This window comes from Notamacropus eugenii, chromosome 1 (genome assembly GCF_028372415.1).
Source record: "Notamacropus eugenii isolate mMacEug1 chromosome 1, mMacEug1.pri_v2, whole genome shotgun sequence".
Classification (NCBI taxonomy): Eukaryota; Metazoa; Chordata; class Mammalia; order Diprotodontia; family Macropodidae; genus Notamacropus; species Notamacropus eugenii.
Genome location: NC_092872.1, coordinates 379494698 through 379510710, shown reverse-complemented (window position 1 = coordinate 379510710; position 16013 = coordinate 379494698).

The window sequence follows — 16013 nt, the reverse complement described above, 5'->3', positions numbered from 1 at the left end:
GAAATTATTTCAAAGCTAATCTGGCCCAACTCCTGTTTAAATCCCATGTAGCATCTGTCTTGGTGATAGGGACATCACTAGCTCCTGAAGATTTGTATCCTAGGAGCCTAAGGTCACAGATACAGGCCTAGAAAAAACCTCAGAAGATATCCAACATCCTTCATTTTACAGATGAGGAAAATGAGATTTGAATCCAGGTCCTCTGACCACAGACTAATATATTTTCTAGTAAACCACACTGCTTTTCCTACTCCGCCTTTGGACAACAATTAATTCAGAGGTTTTTCTTTATATTGAGTCAAAAATCTACCTCTCTTGAACTCCATATTCTTTCCCCACCTCTACCCTTATTGCTCCTAGTGCGGTCCTCTGGGGCCAGACAAAACAAATCTGATCCTTGTTTCTCAAGATCACCCTTCAGATATTTGAAGACAGCTCTCAAGTCCTTTCAATCACACCTATAGGGCAACATTCAAGGCGGATGAATTCAGGATGTTGCTCAGGAAGGATGGAAGGTGGGGTAGGAAAAAGACTTAATGCACCTATTTCCCACTATCTAGAAGTGACCATTGCCATGGGGAGAAGTGAGGGCTGTGAAGTTCTCCCTTTTTGCTCAGTGGTCAGACTGTCCACCTAGACTGAATTCAGAGGAAGCTAGAGGAGTAGAGCAAAGCATTCTGGTGGCCACAGAAAGTTTAATCATCTGTCTCACCACTGGACTCTTGTAGCCTGATTCTGGATCTCAATTCTTGCTTGCCCTCTCACATAGTAAGATATTAATAGATGTTTGTTGATTGATTGATTGACTGACCTTGACTTAATTCTACCTCTTCTAGCAATACTACTTCCTGCCTCTGTTCCTTCAGCTCCAGGACACATCTCCTGATTAACAACTCTGCCTTTTTTCAAAGGATGTTTCTAGCTCTTACCTATGCTCAAGAGCTCTCCAACTGTAGCCTTCCTTTGTTCTTCCCAAACTAGAAAGCTTCAACTAGCTCCATGGAAACCATTCAGTCAAGGCGCACAATGTTCCTAGCCTAGATCTCCTAGAAGGCTGATAATGAATGCTTGGACAAAGGTAAGGGCAGAAAGAATAGAAAGGACAGAGGGGAGACATTTCAAAAGGTGAAACAAGAGGATTAGATGACCAACTGGATATAGGGGAAGACATAATAGAGAATGGGGTGAACTAAATGTGGCCCCAAGATTCTGAGGCTGCTTTGTCAGGAGAAAAAAAGACATAAGATATTGCTTCCTACTGACACTTTCAGATATTTTCAGATATTTTGTTTGCCAAACCATTCAGCAATCTTTCCTCCTGTGGTCCACACCAACCAATTAGATCACCTGTTTAAATCTTTCTTGCTGTTGTCTATCAACCTTCAAGTCATTTCTTTGCTCAATGAAGTCACGACTCCTATAATTGAAAAATCTTCCCACAGTCCCCTCATGTTATTGTTGTCTGTCTCTCAGCTTTCATTGATAAACTCCTAGAAAGAATATTGACATGCACTACCTCTCCTGTCCTCACCATTCATTCACTCCTCAATCCCTTTGCAATCTGGCTTCTCATCCAGCCCCTCTCTACCAAAATTCCTCTCTGAATAATCTCTCTTTTTTAAAAATAGCAAAATTATACTCATGTTGAAAAAATAGACATTTGATCCAGAGAGGAGACTGTCGTCATTACAATGCACAATTTCCAAAAGACAAACCACATCACTTTTCTTTCTTACTCTTCAAATCTATGTCCAGTTCATTCTCCATCCAATATCTGTCCAAGATATAAGTGTTAATGGATATACTGGATGTTATTTTTATCTATCCAGTTATATAGTTTAAGTCTGAACAACAAATATTCACCTACTGGATTTTTCCTGTGGATAATTAATCCAGACTCTTGAGTAAACAAGAGTTACATTTAGGTGGCTCAGAAGTGTTTTGGGGCTTGATGTAATGACCTCAATGTCATTCGGAAAAAGGTGAATCTGGAGGATCTTATAAGAAAATACCTCTTCCTTTTGTAATCTCTGTTGGATCACCTCCAAGACAGTGGCAAACACTTGAGAAACATTCATCTGTTTTATATGTTGACTAATATGAAAGACTCACCATAGAAATTTATTTTTGTTGTCATATCTATTAATAAGTCTTGTATTATAATAACATATACAAGAAAGATTCCTTGTTGGATCAGTTTTCATAGCTTCAGTATGCTTTACTGAATGAATTATTCTTTTTTTCAATAAAGTGTCAGTATAACTTCTATTCTTCTTTTATTCCTGTGACAAAAAAAATGAGATCTGTAATTGGATATATTTGCAAAATGGCCCGTTTCCTTCCCATACCATTACCAAGGATAGCTTCAATATATGTAGATTACTCTCATAAAGGTTTTGTTAAGATGGGGAAAAAAAGTAGGTTAGCAGTAGTTGATATATTCTGGACAACCTGTTTTCAGGAATAATAAAATCTATAATTATTTGTTGGGTATCTGGTATTTTTCACTCTTTCAGATATTCAGAAAATCAATGCCTCATTGTCTTTAAACTGTGTCACTCTAGGATGAATGCATCTGAATTTCTTCCCAATCATGATGGAGAAAAAGGCTTTCTTCTTGTTTTAGAGTCACAGATGAATTGCTGGCCAGCTCATCCTTATTTCCTTCACTACCACCTCTGGATCTTGAATTCCATACTAGTTATTTCTACATCATCACTTCCACTTGAGCTTGTATTTTTCTTCCCTTTGGACTTTTTTTCTTAGAATAATCATCTGAACTCAAATTCATTCAGGTTTCATCAGAAACTGATGGTATGAATTCATCCATGCTGTCTTCATCAAAATACCCCAAGGGCAGAGGCTGGCTGGCTTCCCCCACCTTGTACTGCCATGCTAAGCACTGCCAAAGGCACCTGAACCTACCTGGCAATGGCTGGGCCAGACTTGCTTTAGGTTGGCTCTGCCTTGGAGACACACTGACTGGGCTTTGGAGGAGGGCTAGGGGCAGGAAAGGGTACTGCCTAGGGGCTGGGTTGGTGCCAGGACCTTCCCATTGGTGGTCATTCCTGGTTGTAGGGCTCAGGGAATGCTGGTCATGGGGCCCAACACTGCCCTCTCCCTTCCAACTCCAGTTGCTTCTGGGGTTGGGGTCACTTGCTGCTACTGGGGCAGAGTGGGCAGGATGTACTGCACCTCGGTGATACCCCTAGGCTTGCCTAGAGGAGCAGGTGGAATGGGCTGCAGGATGCCCAGGGTCACAAGGCCATTGAGGCTACTGCCAGTGGGGTCCCAATGTGGCTACTGTGCCTCCCCCTCCCCCACTAGGTGGGGAAGTTGAATAACCTCTTAAATATTAAGTCCAACAACCTTTTCTCACTCCATTATCTTTGGCCTTTCCATAGCAGTTGACTATAGAACTGATAAGCTCTTTCTCTTGGATACTCTCTCTTCCTTTGGTTTCTCAGCTGCATTGTTCTTCTAGTTCTTCTTTGTTTCACTCATTTTCAGTTTCCTCCCCTGGTTCATTTTCTTTCTCCTCTCCCCAAACCATGGTTGTCCACCAAGACTTTATCCTGGACCTTTCCTGCTCCCTTGTTGAGAGAATTATATGCACTTCAGTTCATATGATGATCAGATTTACATATCCAATTTTAGTCTCTCCCCTGACCTCAAGTCCCAGATTTTCAATCTGGCTCAGCTTCCACACCTCCATGTCTTACTGGCCCCTCAGATTAAACAAGTAAATCCAAAATTTATAGGATCACCAATTTGTAACTGAAATGAGAGTCCAATCCCCTCATTTCACTAGATAAGGAAACTGAGGTACCTCTGGAAGAATTAAGTGCTTTGCTGGAGGTCATACAGCTATTAAGTATCAGAGGCAATATTAAATCCAGTTGTATAGAGGCTTTAATTCAGAGGCTTTAAGCCAAGTCTTCCTGACAGAAATCCCAGTGACCTATCCACTACACTATGCTCCCTTAGATTGCCCTGCCTCTCTTCCCAACTTTCCCCTTTCTATTGAAGGTGCCACCATCTTCCAAGTCATCTAGGCTCAAAACCTCAGAATGAGCTCTGACTCTTTCCTTTCCCATTCCAATTATGTTCAATCACTTGCCAATTTGTGTAAATTCTACCTATACAATGTCTCTGGAATGTGTCCCCTTATTGACATTCATTTTACTACCTGCTAATTCAGGTCCACATTGCATCTCACCCGAAATAATTAAATAACCTGTTTTTTCCATATCCAGTCTCTTCTCTTTCATGCTTCACACAAAACCATCTTCCTAAGGCACAGATCTGATCATAGTACTCTCCTTTGCCATCAACATTCACTAGTGTCTCTTCCTGTTAAGTCCACACCATCCAATTATATCACACCTGAGTTGATTTCCCCTCCTCCCCCCATAACAGCTATGTTGTGAAAGAAGACACAGACCAAAAACCCCACATGTATGCATATAAAAGTGAAAAAGAGTATGCTTCAATCTGCATTCAGACACATCATGAGTCCTTCAGAATTTTCTTGGATCATTGTATTGCTGAGAAGGACTGAGTTGATTATCGTACAATATTGCTGTTACTGTGTACAATGTGTTCTCCAGGTTCTGTTCACTTCACTTTGCACTTGATTAAATTTTTCTTGCTTTCCTCTACCACTTTCTTCAATGCCTTTCAGTGGTTCTCTATTGCTTATAAGCTAAAATGCAAACCCCGTAGTTTGGCATCAGGACTCTCTACAATTTGTCTCCATTTTATCTTTCTAGCTTCATTTCATACTACTGTCTTTCACATCTGTACGATGAATGCTACAAAAAGAAGTCTGAACTTGGTAAGCAACAATCCCTGGAAATTCTTAAGCAGAAGGCATATGTGACCTGATTGATATATAAGAAAAAACTGATGTTGCAACTGTACAAAGGATGAATTGATGGAGTAAGAGAATCTTAAAGGAGACTATTGCAAATGTTTAGGCAAGTGGTAATAAGGGCCTATATTGAGTACTGGCAGTGAGGAGAGATTCAAATGATATTGCTGAATTGGAATTGATGGGATCTAGTAGCAAACCGGATATGAGAAATGAAGGTAAGGGTAAATGCAAAGATAACCATAAGGTAATGAACAAGACAGGGTACATGGTGGTACCACAGTCACAAATGTTGAAGGAAAAAATTGTGAAGTCAGAAGGAAGGGGAGGTTTTGGAAGAAAAAGAGAGGTAAGTTTGGACATGCTAAGTTTGAAGTAGAGGTGGAACTTCCTGGAGCACTGAAGGGATGTTAGGATTGCTGTTTTCATTCTGTCCTGTCCAACAACCCCATTTGGGTATTTTTTTTTTTTTGTGGCAAAGATACTGGAGTTGTTTACCCTTTCCTTCTCCAGCTCATTTTACAGATGAGGAAACTGAAACAAACAGGGTGAAGTGACTTACTCAAGGTCTCACTGCTAGTAAGTGTCCAAGACCAGATTTGAACTCATGAAGATGAGTCTTCCTGACTCCAGACCCTGTACTCTAGTCACTATGCCACCTAGCTACTCTGTATTTTAGAGTCACCTACATAGAGATAGTACTTGAAGTTTTGGAAATGAATGAGATTACCAAGTGAGAAAATATAAAATGAGAAGAGGTGGACCTTTGAGGAAGAGCTACAGTAAAAAGTTGAAAAGGGGATTAGGAATTAACGAAAAGGACAGAAAAGAAATTGTTAGAGATGAAAATAAATGTGGTGAGGCCAAGGGAGATGAGAGTGGTCAGTAATGTAAAAATCTGTTGAGAGCTTAAAAGATGGAGAAGAATGAAAAAAGAAAATTGGATTTGATGATTTGAAAGTCACTGTGTGTGTGTTCGTCCTTCATTGCAGAAGACCATGCCCTCAGAGAAATGATGACATGACTTGCACTTGACTTTGTTTTGAATGAGGGAGGGCTGTGCTTGTCACCAGCCTCACTTCTCCTCCAGAGCCATCTGGATCCAGTGACTAGATATTCATCAGGATGACTGGAGATGACCCAGGATGAGGCAATTGGGGTTAAGTGACTTGCCCAAGGTCACACAGCTAGTGAGTGTCAAGTGTCTGAGGTGAGACTTGAACTCAGGTTCTCCTGACTCCTGCTCTATCCATTGCACCACCTACCTGCCCTTTGAAAATCACTGATGACATTTGAGAAAGAAGATTAGGAGGTTTGGTTGGAAATAGAAGCTTTATTCCTTATTGCTAATTCCTGAAAATTCCATCTCCACAATGGTTGAGGAGAAAATAGTAGGTAAATGGAAACATCAATTAGATAAGTTTTCCCAAGAAATTTAGTAGTGAAGGAGAAGAGAGAAATGGGATGGGAGCTAGATGGCCAAAAGGGTCAAAGGAAACTCTTTTTTTGGGATTGGGGAGATCAGAAAATGTTTCTAGGCAGATTGGTAAGAACCAATGGAGAGGGAAAAATTAAAGATGAATGAGAAAGAGAAGAGATGGTTACTGGAACAAGATTCAAAAGAAGGAAGGAAGGAATGGAATGAAGATACAGGATTAGCTTTAGTGAGTAATAGGAACATCTCTGCTGTGAGCAGAAAATAGGAGGAGAGAGAGGGTGATGATGAAAAGAAGGTTTGAGGAATGAATGAAGGGAAAAAAGAGTGTCCTCTTCACATGGTCTCAATTTTACCAATGAAGTAGGAGGCTAGCTTATCTACTGTAGGGGTAGGAGTTGGGGGCATGGTTGGTGACAAAAAAGAAAAACAAAAGGTTTGAAACAATCACTGTTGGAAATGAGATAAAGACTTGACACAAAGAACTGCTGAACAGCAGTTCCTGAGATAGTATGGAAATTATATACCGTGAATCCACAGAAGGTAAAAACAGTCTAATTTCATGATTCCCCTTAGCAACACTCAACAGCATGTGAGCGAGGGTAGAAGTTAAGAAATCATACTTTCTGGTGATTAGGATGACAGTCAGTCAATACTGAAGTCCCCAAATTCAGTGCTTGGCACATAACTAAGGGTTTAATAAATGCCTGTTGTTGCCTGTCCAAGGATGATGGCAGGGAATGGCACACAGAGGAAGGTACTAATCCAGGTACTAGAGTTATTGAAAAAATTGGCAGAATGATCTGGTCCATAAATAACAACAACATGTGGATCATGTGTACCTTCAAAGAGGAAAATAACAGTATTATAACAGAAAAGTAGTCTTAGAAGAGTAGTAAGAAGCAAAAATATTGCTCTCGCCTTCTCCAGACCCTGAGAGCTGGAGAAAAAGTGTCCAGTCGTGGAGAGGCTTGCAAGGGATTTATTCTCTTCAAGGAAGAGGCAGGTTTCCATTAAAGTAAAGAGGTAGAAGGAATATTGATTAAAAATTTCAAGGATGTGGAAAAGTTTGTGGACACGATCAGGAACTCCAAAGGAGCCTTGTTCCAGATGAATGAAAAGTCAGTGAGTAAACTAGGTTGTGATGAGTCTGGAGAAATTATGATCAGGGATGTTTAGAATAGGGATATGAGATTTGGGAAGGGGGTAATCTGGAGCACCATTTGCTTCTAAAGCAATGAGACTGGCTGAATTGAACTGGGGAGCCAGTTTAACAGGAGGAAGATAGATATAAATCTCCTTCAGTGGAGAATTTAGAGAATTAATCTACCTCAAAGTTCCAGACAGAATTTGGAATGTTGGTATTTTGATGTGTGCTTCCATGAGCTTTCTATCCTAAGTTCTACCCTTTTGTCTTTGAGGGAGCTGGGCTTCCAGGTGATGAGAACTGCCTCTGTAAGACCACTTCTTCAGATGTCCTAGGTGTCTCAGTTCTACTAAATTCTAGCACTTGGGAAGTGTACTGAACTTTTGTAAACATCCATTTCTCCATTTGTAAAAGGAAGAGGCTTGGGATGGGAAAGGTGTGAGGAGAGGGGGAGAAGTAAGAGGGTGGACCAGATGTCTCTTCCAGCTCTCACATTTTGTGTTCTCACATCCAATAGTTTAAAGTTCCCTTGTTGTAAGTGGCAGATTACTAGACTGGGTATGATAAGTAGAGGTCATACCAGGGCAGTATAGTTCTGAACATTCTTTGGAGTTAGAAAGTATTGACTATGAGTCCAGAAGCCCTGGGTGGGTATCCAGTTGTCTTGAAGCTTGGCAGGTCAGCACTAAGGGCTAGGGCTCTAGCTGACCATCTCCCCAGGGAACAGTGACTGCTAAGAAGTATCCATGTGCTCCAGATAAGCAGGGCCCCAAAGAATGCCCCATTGTGCCCTGGGAGGGCCCAACTCAGGGAAACTTGAAGCCTCCTGCTGATACAATGGAAGGAGAGATGATCTACAGTGGTCCCTATGGGGATGGTTTGAATAGCTTGAATGTAACCCAGTCCCTCTGCTCTGCTACAAGGGTAGCAGAAAGCTTGCAGCAGAAAGAAGATTCATTGCTCTGGAAGGGGGGTAGGAGATAGTTTTAGATCTTAGCAAAGTAATGGAACAGACAAAACTTATCTTTGGCCCTTCCTCTTCCCTTCCTCATTGAGTGTCTGTCCCCTACCTATCAGTTAAGAAATATCTCAGGCCGTAAGGAGACAGCAAAATACAGTTTAATCTCTAAACTGTTCTTGTTCACAGGCTTTAATTGATAAGAGTCACGCACGTCCTTGGGCTTGGGGTGGTGTGGGATTCCCTGTTAGCTATTACTGGCTCCTTGCTGTCTTTAAATGTTTCCTAGCTTCTCTAGTTTAAAAATAGCTTCTATTTCTGTAGTACATCGCATTTTACAAAGCACTTTCATCACAAAAATCTTGTGGGAGTATGTGGTAAAATTATTATTTCAGTTTTATGGATGAAAAAGCTGAGACCCAAATCGTTCATTTCCCCATTGTCACACAGCTGATAGGTGTCAGGGCCATATGTCAAAGCAATGACTACCAACCCGTTGCTTGCTGAGGACATCTGCTGGAGTGTTCTCTCCACCAAAAGCAAGCAGCTTATAGATTCTTGCCTTGCTTTCATTTTTCAAAAAATTGAGGACCAACTGGGTGGATCAACTCTTCTAGGCCAGTTTCTAACCAAAGACAAGGAGTGGGCCACTGAAGTAAAAATGATGGAAATCTTGGTGGAGAGGGAGGGGAGTCACCTCTCCATCTGAGAGCTTGTGATAGAGAAAGAGGATCCCAGTCCTCTAAAATTGTGCAGGGGACATAGACCAGGACAGATGGGAAGCTCACAAGAATGAAATCTTCAAGCCACAAAGAGGAACAATCCCTTCTATCACCTGGCACTCAAAGAGATCTAGTTCTCCTGGCTATGTTCTCTTATGTAAGGTACCACTTGTCTAATGGCTGCTGGTTACTCTACATTGATAATTTCAGACCTTTCCTCTGCCACTATGGCTCAGTAACCTCTTCTTTAAGGCTCACTCTTTCCAAAAACATCATTCCATCCAGATCCTGTCAATCATTATCTATTGTCCCTATACCCCCTTCCCCCAATAAATCATTCCCCCTTCTTTCTCAAGGAGTTCAGTATCTGGTTTCACAGTTTTCCTTTCTGCTCTCACCCTTTACCTGAGGGCTTAATGTTAGCCTTGGAGTGAGGAAGACCTGTGTTCAAATCCTGCTGTGTTACCCTGGGTAAATTATTTAACTTCTCTCTGATTCAGTTTCCTCATCTGTAAAATTACGATAATAATATTTGTTGTGAGGTTCAAATGAGGTAACAGATGTAAAATGCTCTGTAAACCTGAAAAATGCCATATAAATTCTACTGCTATTATATTTATACTAATATTTCTTTTAAATATTATATTTATACTATTATTTATTAAAATATATTTATATTAATATTTATCATAAATATTATATTTATATTATAAAGGACTCCAACATATGTATTTAGGTTCCCTCAAACACCCTGACCTCCTAGTTCCTTAATTTTCTCCACGGCTTTAACCTACTTCTTTGTTCCATTTCAGCCACATACAAGAAAAGCCAGTGCCCTAGATCTCCTAATTATTCCATGTCCATGATGAAACATTCTTAAATTCTTCTATCCAACAATGACGTTTTGTCATTTCATCTTGCCTTCATTCCTTCTAACCCTATTTTTCATTCTCACTGTGACCTCCAATCCCTCTAGAGCAGGGGTGGAGACCCTCTAGGTCCTCAAGTGCAGCCCTTTGGTTGAATCCAAACTTCACAGAACAAATCCCCTTGATAAAAGGATTTGTTCTGTAAAACTTGGACTCAGTCAAAAGGCTGCAGCCTACAACCTTAAGGCCACAGGTTCCCCACCCCTGTTCTAGACCCTTAATGACTTATTATCCCTTTTCAGGGCTGCTCATTCATGTCTGTTGTCCAGCTGATTCACTCAACTCTGACCTGTGAAGCTGTAGCATGCACAGCAGCCATACCATCTTAGCAAAATGGGCTAAACCAGGTTAAGGGTAACTGACAGGCTGCAAACCTGTCTGTGAGTTAGAGTGATGTCTACCCCAAGCATGTAAAGACTTTCCCTGGCAGAATGGGCAGGAAATAATTTGTTCCAGTGGCCATGAAGGTGGCTGAAGGAGGCACTGTGGAGCACTTGGAACTTGGTCAGACATCAAAGATACCAAGGTCATCCACTGCATCCCCAGCCACTACCAATTGTCTTGACTTGTGTCTTGCCACTAGACATCCATGACTCAGGAAGAGAGAGTGAGGCTGATGACTTTGTGCAGCTCTGCCTCACTTAAATCCTAGACAAATCAAGACAACCCTCATGATGTCTTTGGTCCTCTTGGAAAACAAAGGACAAACAACAGACCCTCAATGAATTCTTAGGCCATAACCACTGCTCTGGCTTCACTTCCCTCTCTTGCCAATCTTGTCCCTATAGTTAACCACTTCAACATTGCATTGTCCTCTACTTTCCACTTCCTTGAGCACTGGTCCTGTTGCTGCTCAGGCCCAGCCAAACAAATTCCACCCATCCACCCCTCGACTTCTACCTATCATGTTGCTGAATCATGTTGAAAAAAGTCATTTATGCAAGTGAACTGTTATCAGCTACATATTTATTATCCAATCTCAACTGGGTCCTCACTGCAGCAAGATTGTCTTTTCATTCAAGTCAACAAGTGTTTATTAAGTTCTAACTACATGCTCAGTACTGTGCTCAGTCCTGGAGATACAAAGAAAAGCAAAAAATAGTCCCAACTCTCAGGGATCTCACATTCTAATGGAAGAGACAAATAACTGCAAATAACTGTGTACAAACAAGATCTAGTCAGAAAAATTTGAGAAAATCTCAGAGTGAAGGCACTAAGGTTAAGGAGAATTGGTAAAGTTTTATTTAATTTAATTTATGTATTTATTTGCAAAACATAGGACTTTGACTCCGACTTGAAGAAAATCAGGAAAATCAGGCAGTGGAAATGAAGAGCAAGGTAGTCCTAGTCATGAGGGACAACCAATGAAAATGCACAGTTTGGAGATAGAGTTGTAGGGGAAATGATTTATTATATTGTTCAGGGCAAAAATAATGATACTGTTTAAATCCAACCTCCTGTGATTAAAGGTTGTCCCCACCCAGAACATCCTTGACTCCTATAACTCTCTAGGAATGCTGGAGATGCCTACAAGGTATTTTGGGTTTCTCCAGGTTCTGGATCCACCCAAAGCATGTTTGTTATGGGTTACCACACTCAAAACTTGTAAAGGGTTCACCCAAGCTCATATTTTAGGTGCCCTCATGTTTTGGCTTCACCCAAATTTTATTGAATGTTTATTCATGTCTATCTCAATCTACATTGTCTAAATCCTGTATAACAAACTTTCCAGAGCCGAGACAAGAGGGAGTCACACCTCTTTTCCAGCTCACTCTTCTGTACCAAATGACCTATTAAACTGATTCCTAAAACTATTTCAGATTTTAGAGTCTGTTCTTGCAAACAACAGTATCTTGTCCAAAGGACAAAGGAGGTCAGTGTCATTGCACCACAGAGTATATGGAGGGGAATAAAGTGCAAGAAGACTGGAAAGGTTGGAAGGAGCCAGGCTATGAAGGGCTTTAAAAGCAAGCTCTTCCCTAATTCACACCTCTCTCAGGATACTCCAAACCTTCTCTTCTCTCTTTCAGCCTACACCATGGCTATACTTTGTTATTTGCTGAGCAGAGGTCCTCATAGAATCATAGATATGAACTGAAAGGGACTTTAAAGACCATTTAATCCAATGATCTCATTTTATTGGTAAGGAAACAGGTCCAGGTGTTTTAAGTGAGTTGACTAAGGTCACACAGGTGATAGATAGTCTTAAGGGGTGAGATTTGAATAGCCATCTCATGTGACTCTCCAGAATCAGTTCTATTCCCACTGCACCATGGTGCCTCTCTTGCACTTTACTGAGAGAATAGAGATCATTTGGGTGATCTCCCTCTTCTCTCCCTATGATGGCCCCTTTCCTAAGGGCTCCTCTGGACCCTCCTGGCTTTAGAGTGATTATCAATAGTAACTGTTACTGTTTTCTTCCCAACCTGATGTCTTTCTTTTCTTAGCCTCATTAAAGGGACCATGCCCTGGCTACTTCTTAAACAGGCCTGTTCAATGAATGGGCATTGCCTCACCCTAAGTGGGTACCTGCATAGACTTTGGCCTAAAGGGCCCAAGGTCTCCCATTGCATCCTGGGTCATTTCCAGTCATCCTGCTGAATATCTGGATTCAGATGACTCTGGAGAAGTGAGGCTGGTGACCATGCACATCCCTCCCTCACTCAAAACAAAGTTAAGTGCAAGTCACGTCATCATTTCTCTGAGGGCATGGTCCTCGTCTGCAACAAAGCACGAACCCAACACACAATCCCTATGCTTCAAAACTACTTGAGAACATTCCCTATTTTCTCCTTTAATTTATTCTCAAAGATGTGTTTCTTCTCACCCAGACAGATTCTGCACCTTTGATTCTACCCTATGTGCTCCAGCATTTTGTTCCCCAAATCATTTCCTAGATTTCTCTAATCTCTAATTTCACCCTATATACTGGTCCCTTTCACATTCCTTCCAAACAAGTCTCCTTAATCCTTAAACACTTTTTCTTTACTCATAGACCTCAAAGCGACAAAAGAAAGGGGAAAAGGACCCATATACAAAAATGCTGTATATGTGTTTTTGTTGCTATAGTAACCGATTAGAGATGAAAGGGGATGCCCAGCAATTGAGCTGAGGTATAACTAAACAAATTATGATATATGAATGTAATAGGATATTATTGCAAAGTAAGAAATTACTCATGGGACAGTTTCAGAAACACCTAGAAAGACTTGTATGAACTGACACATAGAGAAGTGACTGAAGACCAAAAAAATGGTTTATGTAATAACAGCAAAGTTGTAAAGAAAATCAGTTTTGAAAGACTTAAGAACAATGCCAAAGAACTCATGATGAAACAAATGACCCACCTCCTGACAGGGAGGTAATAGACTCAGTGCAGAATGAGACATGCTCTTCCAGATACATGTGGATGTGTTTTGCTTGTAGACGGCAATGATTTTTTCTTTAGTTTTTTCAATCAGCAAATAGTGAGGATTTGGTGGGGGAGGGTAGCTAGTATTGGTTGTTCAGTTCTTAACAACTTTTCCTGATCCCATCTGAGGTTTTCTTGGCAAAGACACTAGAGTGGCTTGCCATTTCTTCTTTTACAGATGCCGAAACTGAAGCAAACAGAGTTAAGTGACTTGCCCATGGTCACATAGCTAGTAAGTGTCTGAAACTGGATTTGAACTCAAGTCTTCCTGATGCCAGGTCCAGTGCTCCATCCACTGTGCCACCTAGCTGCCAGTGATAGCGTTGCCAAAAAAAGGAAAAAGGAAAAAGGACCTCTGATAAAAATACATACAGAAGAGAAACGAAGGAAACACAGCAAAGGACAGCTTTGAAAGTAACATGATGAATTTATTTTATAATTTTTTTAAAAGCAAGCTATACATAATAGAGATTCATGGTGTCACACATGGTCCTCTTTTCCTGTTCTACTTTGTGTATGGAAAATATCTCTCTCTCTCTCTCTCTCTCTCTCTCTCTCTCTTTCTCTCTCTCTCTCTCTCTCTCTCTCTCTCTCTCTCTCTCTCTCTCTCTCTCTCTCTCTCTCTCTCTCTCTCTCTCTCCCTCTCTCGTATATTTGTTAAGTTCAGAACTGGAGGTGCAAAACAAAACCAAAATCAAACTCATTACTTTTCCCTCCAAAAGCCACTCCTCTTCTGTATTTTCCTCTTTCTAGCTAAATTACCACCATTCTTCTAGTCACCCAAAATGACAATTTCCAAGTCCCTCTTCCTCTGTTTGCCATATCCAAACAGTTGCTATGTCTTGTAGATTCTACTTCAACATCTTTTTACCCCATCCCCTTTTCTCTACTCACGCAGCCCTAGTTGATCACCTTATCACCTCTCACCCAAATACAGCAGTATCATCCTAACTGGTCTCCCTGCTCCCAATATTTCCCCACTTCAATTCACCTTCTAATCATCTGTCAAACTGATATTCCTAAGGCATAATTGGTCATGTCACTCCCTTGCTCAGGAACCAACAGTAAGAACAAAATACAAACGTCTCTGTTGGCATTTAAAGTCCTTCACAGTTGGATTCCAGCTTACCTTTCCATACCTATTAAATATTAAACTCCTTCATGAACTCACCACTTCAAGCAAATGTTGGGTAGCCACTTGTGACCTCTGTTATAGAGGGCTTTCTTTATTAGGTATGGGTTAGACTAGATGGTCTTTGAGTGTCTAATTCTTTCCTTCAATTTAATAAGCATTTACTTAACACCTATTAGGTGTAGGTATTATGTGAGGATGCAAATAAAACAGAATGGCCCCTGCCCTAAGGAAGTGTACATTCTACTAAGAGGAATCATGTATGGAAATAACTAAATTAAAACAACATACCAAGTAAGTATAATGCAAATTTGAGAAGGGAGGATCACACAAAACAAAGGAATCAGGAAAGGAACATTACCTGAAAAAAAGTAAGCACTTAAGTTGAGCCTTTAAGACAATCTAAGACTGAAAGAACTTCAGGACTTGGGGATAATGGGTGGAAAGGTGAGAGACATTATGTTTGGGAGAGCAGAATGGAGGAGGGTTCAGACAGAAGGGGAGCAATGTGAAGTCAGTCTGAAGCTAGAGATTTGAACCAGCCTTTGAAGGGCTTTAAATGCCAAATGGAGAGGAAAGAGGGAGACACAGAAGCTTTTTGAGCAAGGGAGTGACAAAGTAAACCCTGTGCTTACTCATTCTCATGACCACATTCTCTGTAGGTCTGTTGGCTTCATCATAAGGTAAGTACCTAGTTTTGTAATGTCAAGAACTATATCTGGAGCTCAGTCATGGTTTTGTGTAGCCAATCCAGGTAACTGCCAAGGCCACAAAGAGACAAAGACATAATCAAATTGCTACTGTGTATCACCTCATAATGCTAAGTAATGCAAAAAGTAATGAGTTCAGTTTTATGTAGAACTCTTAAGAGGTCCAAAAATACTTTCTTCACATCTGCTCTCTAGGGGCAAGTAATACGAGTATCATTATCCCTGCTTTACAGGTGACATTCCTTTACACAATTCACTGCCTTTCTATAGGAGGAAAAGCCCTTCTGTTCCTCTGGAATCCAGTGGAAAAAAGAGAGGGTTAAAATAAAACATCATATCACAGGTCATAAAATTAAAATTCAGTTCAAAGATTAGGTACAAGTCATAAATAGCATGATGTTCCTAGCTCTAAGTTAAAAACAATTTTGATCCTATTATCAAATAGCTGCAATGGTCAAAGTTCTGTGCTAGGTGCTAAATTTTAAAAAAAAAGTCAGTTTCTAACATTTTCTACACTGTCATAATCCTGTTTCCTGAATGGGGGTTCAAGCCCTCATTTTAACCTAGTATCCTTTACTTTTTGTTGTTGTTGTTCAGTCTTTTTAGTTGTATCTGACTCTTCGTGACCCCATGTGGGTTTTGTTTTGTTTTGGGTTTTTTTGGCAGAAATACTGGAGTGGTTTGCCATTTCCCTC